The 7820-nt window shown below is 34.1% G+C and overlaps 1 pseudogene; it reads left to right on the top strand.

Moving 5' to 3' along the window:
• The first annotated feature begins 1489 nt into the window (after positions 1 to 1489).
• On the top strand, positions 1490 to 6350 carry LOC145580815 (wall-associated receptor kinase 1-like; annotated as a pseudogene).
• Positions 6351 to 7820: the final 1470 nt, after the last annotated feature.

Genomic DNA, 7820 nt, shown 5'->3' with positions numbered 1-7820 from the left:
TGTTAGTTAAAAAGCGCACATGAATATGAGAACAATAAAGTAGAGGCCTATTTTTAGGGCAGGTTCAATCTCTTTTAGGTTGGATTTGTACCTTCATCCCCGAATATCCAGTCATGGTTGGTCATGGTTCCAGACCACTATGAAGTTAGCGATCTCATGGATCGTGAAGGGGTGTAACCTTCGACCTATGAACGGTTTACATGTTCTTAAAATTTGTAGGCGACTCTTTTACTCTAGCTTCCTTCCCTTTGGACGCCACCATGCTTAAGTGTATGATCACAGTGAGGGTCAAGTGTGGGATGCTTGAAATATTCCCTACAGTTGGCGATGAATCCATTTATTGAATGTAAATATACAAACGGAAAAAACAAGAATGAGCTGAAGGGGGTAGAGACGGTACCTTAGAGTGTGACTGTGAAGGGGGTCAGGCGCTGAACGGCTGAAGCAAGTAAGTTGTGAGTAATTCTGCTTGTAGATACCATAAGCGGATGTAGCTAGCTGTGCAGGCGGGTGAAAAAGGGAACTATTTGTGTATAACACAAGTGGGTCTCAAACTCTCTCTCTCTCTCTCTAGAAGTTTGACTTTCTCTCTCTAGACTTTTTTTGGGAAACGTACAAAATGAGAGGGGTAAAACTTGTATTTATAGAAGGGTAAATACAGGGGGCATCTCTGTAATTTCCCAAGGATGTGAAAAGTGAAATTTCACAGTTAAAATCATTCAACCATTGGTAGAGTGACATGTGTCACAAATGCCACGTGGCATGCCACGTCACATCTGTGAGGGGCATATATTTTGGGTAATTTTTACCCATGCCACGTGGACCAACCAGTAGGCGACACGTGTCATCCCAGGAATAGCCCAAACTGGATCTATCCCCATTTGACACGTGGCGTTCCCAGAATGTAGGAGAAAAGGCGCCCTTCATGGCCTAAATCCCGAGAAAGCCGTAATTCGGCGCAGCTCATCAGAATTAGGTCAGAGTGACCTAATCGGGGGCACATTTATCGATGACCCTATAAATAGGGAGATTCTCCCCATTTTGGGGACATCTTAATTCATTTTATTACAACCTACCCTACATTCTCTCACATTAGAGAAAACACCTGATCTCGGAATCCGAGAAGATCTCACCTTTACCTTTCCGCACTTTTTACATTCTCCATCACATTCTAACTTGATCGTCGGAGGCGGAGCTCCTACCAACTGCAGTCTCCGTGTTTTGCAGGTACAGAGTACATCGGACCAATCTTCGAGCTGTAACTCTCTCGAAGGACAAAAACACCCAAAACAACTTCCATGATGATATAGGATTAATAAATGATTAATAAATGATATTTAAAAAATTATAATTAAAGCTCTTCTAGAACTAAGTTTTTTTTTTCAGAGGAGACCTTGACTTAGTAAACGCCTACATCCAATTCATTGCTCTTGTTATTTATAAATTATTACACTTACACGTAATTTCCTAACCAAATATAAGCACAAAAATGTTGATAGGAGACTTTGGTTGGCGTCACCATACTTTGCTAACTATTGACACAACCATAGTTTTAGCAATATTGCATCTAACACAGCAATCTACCGGCGTAGAAGTTGGTTCTGGTACAAACTCCCAAGTAGCCCTTCCTGGTTGTCCTGAAAAATGTGGCGACGTTACCATCCCCTATCCTTTCGGTATAGGTGATAAGTGCCACTATGATCATTCCGAAGACGGCTTGTACTACAATATCACTTGCAACACTAGTAATATCCTGGTGGTTCCGACTTATGGTGATAATATAGAGATAGAGAAGATCTCTGTAGATGGTGAGTTTCGAGTGCGTAACTATATTTCATACGTTTGTTATGATGAAAAGGGTTTAGAAACCCGTAATTATACTTCTTGGATTAGACCATCTCCAATGGTGAGACTCAAATTTGAGTATTGAAATACAAAATGAGTTGTTTTTTACCTCCAGTGGTGATACCATACTCACTTCTCAATTTAGCAACTCATGTGAAGCCTAATTTCCCAATGGTGAGACTCTAAAGTATACAAATGTCACTTTTAATTATGGCTCACCAAATCCATTTCTTTTTTATTATCAAGTATTGTAAGATTAAAAAAAAGGTAAAATTTAAATAAATTACAAAATATATTAGAATATTGACGAGGGGCCCACACTTTTTGTCAAATGAGACTCAAAGTTGAGTATCTAAACTTAGCAACTTTCTTTTGGAGTTGCTAAGTTTAGATACCAACTTATTGGTATACATTGCAAAAAATACTCTCTCTCCTAAAAATACTCACTTGAGTCTCACCATTGGAGAAGGTCTTCGTATAAAAAGATTTTCACTTTCAACAACCTGAAACATTGCTGGTGCCATTGGTTGCGATACATTGGCATTCTTCTCTGGTATGCGGATAGAAAGTACAAATATGTTTCAAACCGGGTGTGTGACCGTGTGCACAAATCAAACAGATGTAAGCAATGAGTGTTCCGGGATTGGTTGTTGCCAAGCATCTATTCCAAATGGGATAACCAATATAACGCTACAAGTTGCGAGTGTCCGTAACCAGACCCAAGTTCAAAACTTCAACCCTTGCAGTGTTGCATTTGTGGTGGCTAAAGATTATGTAGAAGAGAAGGGAACACCCTTCTCTATTGACTCTATACTAGCACAAGATGACGTGCATTTAGATACTTTACGTACACCCATGGTATATAATTGTCTATTGGAACAGAAGATTGCAAAAGCGCTCTAGCAGCAAAGAATTGCCTATGCAAAGGAAATAGTACCTGCTTCGACGCCACTTCATATCAATGGGGATACCACTGCAAGTGTAACCTCGGTTTTGAGGGTAACCCCTGCCTTCATGATTGTCAAGGTAATCCAACTAATCACACTCTCACTTTTGGTAACAGACAAAATGATTATACAAATCAATCCTGAGCTTTAATAACCATCAACTTAAACTTTTGGTTGAGTTGATCCTTAACATGGTATCAGAGCTAGTGTAATACAAATATCATGGGTTCAAATCTCATTCACCCCCAAGCTGATGCTTAAAGCTCGTGATCGAATTATATACTCTATTAGTAATACTCTTTGTTTTTTTTTACACCGGCCCTTGTAAACATAGAAAATCATGTTGTTGTAGCTAATTCTTTGATGGGTTTGTTACATCCAGATATCGATGAATGCGCGAATAATAGCTTGAATTCATGTGAAAACAAGAGTATTGTGTCAATATCCCTGGAAGTTATTATTGTACATGTCCAAGGGGTACTATGGCAAGGGTGATAAGGAGAATCTGTGTACTGTCATTGATAGCAATTCAGCAAGCAGGAAGAAACTATTACTGGAAATTAAAATCATCATTGGTGAGTATAATTATATTCTAAGTCTTCTTAATTTGTCCACCCATTATTTTTCTCTACTATATTATCAAAGTATATAGCCAATTTGAACACCAACTAACAAAGTTGTTGACATTGACCATTAATATCACATTTTAACTATATATATGCGGAGTATTTTTTTTTTTTAGAGTATATAAACTGATTTTAGGCTTCAATCAAAAATTTAAGCTGGTAATTGAAGTCCGGAATTAATTTATATATTCTATTAGTTTTATTTAATACGGAGTAATCACTTAGACTTCCCTACCTTATAAAAAGTAGAAGATAACTCTTACGAATAGTGTGTTACTAACTATACCCTCAAAAATATGTATAAAAATGTGTATTTACTTTTTACCCTCATTAATATATTTAATGTATTTTTTTTCATTAAACATATCATTAATTAATTCAAAATTTTTTTTTTAACAAAAAACTTTTAATGCCTTTTTTTTAATATAAAAATTATACTTCATCTTTTGTTATTATTATTATTTAAAAAGAAAAAAAATTGTATTTACGAAGAGATTGTTTATTACTAAGAGACTGTTTATTTTTATTCCTTCGTGGTTTCTCTTCTTATTTACAATTTTGTCGTCCTTTAATTGCAACACTACTATTAAGATTTATTAGCTTGTGAATTGTACATTGTTTGATGACACATAAATAACATTATGGTTCTTAAACGAGATTCATATAAAATAGTGATATTTAAGCAAATGTTATCAGGAGGTGTAAAGAACTTAAAAATCCTAAAATCAAGGAAAATCGATGAAATTTTTTTAAAAAAAAAAAAAAAAAAAAAAAAAAAAAAAAAAAAAAAAAAAACCTAGACTGGTACGGAGTATTAATTATGGAGAGAATTTACGAGGAAAAATATAACAAAGTAGTTATTGATTTAGTATTAGATATAGATATAGATATTAGATGGTCGTAAAACAATTAAGAACTTAGATTATTAAGTTTTTAGCTAAAACGAACATTTCATATATTATTACTCCGTATGACCAAAGCTCAAAAAAAAAATTATTTGAAGAAAAAATACACTAGGTATTATTGAATCATGCAAATCAATTAAGAGTTCAATTAAGAGTTCTACACTAACAAAAGTTTAAGATATGAAGGGATGCAAATCAATTAAATATTATTTAATAATTATTTGGAAATAACAGTGTCAAACTTTTGAGGGTTTTAAAAAATAATTGTCATAAAAGATTTTGGTGGCTTTTTTTAATACTTCTACAAAGTCACCGCATAGGCACACAAACCAAATAGTATGTATTAAAACTAGCAGGTCTACCACCCAAACCAAAGGTGTAAATACACGTCAATACAACTTCTCTACAAAAGTTAACTCATTCGCCCGCATCGCGCGCGTAGGCCACCCTAGTGGCTTAAAAAGTGAAAGAGTTTACATAAATAATACGGAGTAAATTTAATTTGCTTAAGAAGATAAGTAATTTAAAAAAAAATGAACGTGATAGTTTTTTTTACCAAAAAGCTTTTAAAAGATTTTTTTTCTGCAAAATTGTGCATTTAAAAGGTTTTTTTGACAAATTTTATATATATATATATATATATATATATATATATATATATATATATATATATATATATATATATATATATATGCTTTCCTATAGAAAATAGAGATTAATTACCAACTAGGAACATAAAACAAAATTTAAAGTTGTATCTGTTGTATACATTAACTCTTGGCCTTAATTATTATTAACATTGTTTAAATTAGGTTATTACTGGTGGCATCATTTTTTTCTTTGCTAGTTATCTTTTGGTTTCATTGGCAACATGGAAACAAGAAGATTCAAAAACTAAGGGAGAAATGCTTTCACCAAAATGCCGGTCATATTCTACAACAAAAGGTTTCAGGACGAGACGTGTCAATTGGCAATACAGTGAACATGTTCACGGATGAAGAACTAAAGGAGGCGACTGATAATTACAGTGAAAATAGCATCATTGGTCGCGGAGGTTTTGGCATGGTTTTCAAGGGTATGCTACCTAACAATCAAATAGTCGCCATCAAAAGGTCCATCAAGGTATAGATTCCACACAGGTCGAACAATTCATAAACGAGGTTGTTGCATTGTCACAAATCAATAATAAGAATGTGGTAAAGCTCTTAGGTTGTTGCTTGGAGACGGAGGTACCATTGCTCGTTTATGAATTTATAAGTAATGGTACATTGCATAATCATTTGCATGATGACGGAAAAATGTATTCTTTTACTTGGGATGTTCGCTTAAGAATTGCAGCAGAAGTTGCTGAGGTCTTGGCTTATTTGCATACTACAATTTCTATACCGATAATTCATAGGGATATTAAGTCTGCAAACATACTCTTGGATGATAAGTGCATAGCAAAAGTTGCTGATTTTGGAGCATCAAAGCTTGCACCGGCAGATCAAGAGCAGTTAGGAACTATGGTTCAAGGAACATGTGGTTATCTTGATCCAGAGTACATGCAAACTGGTGAGCTCACTGATAAGAGCGATGTTTATAGCTTTGGTGTAGTTCTTGCGGAGCTACTAACTAGAGAGAAGGCAATATCTTATGCTAAGCCTGAAAATGAGAGAAGCCTTGCTGTATGCTTTCTTAGGAAATTTAAGGAAGATCGTTTGTTGGAGATTTTTGATGAAAAAATTGTAAGTGATGGTACAATCGACCAGCTTAAGGAAGTTGCTAATCTTGCAAGGAGGTGCTTGAAACTTAAAGGAGAGGATCGCCCAACAATGAAGGAGGTTGCAAGAGAGCTAGAAAGGATTAGCTGTATAAGTACTCATCCATGGTTGTCAAACAATAGTGTGCTAGTCCAAGAGGAGAGTGAATATCTGCTTGGTGAGGCGCACGATTTCAACAATGGCTATGGCAATGACAGTATGAACTACTCTTCAATCAGCCAAAGTAGAGTTGTGCAGTTGGTGCCTTTGGATGATGGGAGATGATTACTGCTATGCTTGACCTATATACAATGGAATACTTGTTTGAGTTTATATATATTTGTTTCCTTAGGTTTATGAGGTTTGTTATTAAATTATCATACTAAATTTAAATGTGTTGTATAAAAACTTCAAGCGTGTATGATTTTGAAATGATATATTATGTATTTCCTAATGAAACCTACAATCTAAACAACTTACAAACTTGTTAGCATAACACATGAGTTTGTTTAAGTCATCATCTGAACTTAGAGGCCAATGGCTCTTTTTAGGTGACAATAAGCATGGTACATATACATTTCCTTGAAGTACAACTTTAAAAGTCCATTGGTTGTGTTAAGTTCTTATTCAAGAAAGCCTTGTCAAATAACTCACTTATCCATATCTTAAGAGTGCGTTGAAATGACATTTATTTTAATAATTTTACAATATCTTACAAATAGGTATGAAATACTTCATAATTGAGGTAAATAATATTTTTTTATAAATAATACGGAGTATTTTTTTTTCTAAAATTTAAGGAGATGATAGGCTAAAAAAAGAAGGGATTTTAGGAGGAAAAATGAAAGGTTTTATGAGGGAAATTATAATTTAATGGCTATTATTTTAGTATAAGTTATTATTTGTTCAAGTGCGATGCGTTAACAAATAAATAAATATGAGGAAAAATATTTAACTCTAACGTCGCCCCCGAAACACACGTTAGTTATATTGTTAAAAAGTTACAAGCATGACAATTTTAACTAGCTTTGACATATACTTCGTATTCAACCCAAATTTATGCACAATTAACAATGCCTGTCCCCTTCATTTGCTTCAAAGGGGTGGACTTGCTAATTTAATTTGTGTTGAAAGGAGTTGATTATAGAGAAAATAAGGAAGCTAAATGAATTGATTGTGAGAGTAATTTGTGGTCACTAAAACCGAAAATAGTACGAGGCAAACTCAAAATAAGGCAAATATTTAGAGATAGAGGAAGTTGTCGCATAGGGCCAATAGCTAGTAGGCATTTGCGCGTGTATTAATAAACCTTATCTTGAGCTCACGAACAAGCTCTACTTTCCCAATCCCAAGGGGTTTAGGCAACAGAGAATTCCAGCAAAACAAAGGAACTATCCAAAGCCAGGTTAATTTCATTACTCTAATATAATTCGCATTCTATTATTTTGGTGTTAGATTCTCAATTTATAGTTTAATGTTGTGCTTGTGCGATTAATTGAATAAGCGAATTGGGGAAAAGATTGTGGGAAAATTAGATAGGTTTTATGAATGCATATGCTGTATTATAGTTATGGCATTTCAATTTGGATTAATATGAAGAATTTTAAAATAATTAAATTTGTAATTTGTTTGATGATAATTGTTTAATTTGTGATTGGATTTGCTTAAATTGCCATAAAATTGCTGCAGGGTTCAATTTTTTGGTGTTAGATTCATAGCCGTTTTTAATATTTTGGTGGCCCGAGGCAAAATGAT

The sequence above is a fragment of the Chenopodium album genome, chromosome 15, assembly GCF_948465745.1.
Source record: "Chenopodium album chromosome 15, dcCheAlbu1.1, whole genome shotgun sequence".
Lineage (NCBI taxonomy): Eukaryota > Viridiplantae > Streptophyta > Magnoliopsida > Caryophyllales > Amaranthaceae > Chenopodium > Chenopodium album.
The sequence above is the reverse complement of the archived record's forward strand: the minus strand, read 5'-3'. Positions and strand labels throughout refer to the sequence as shown.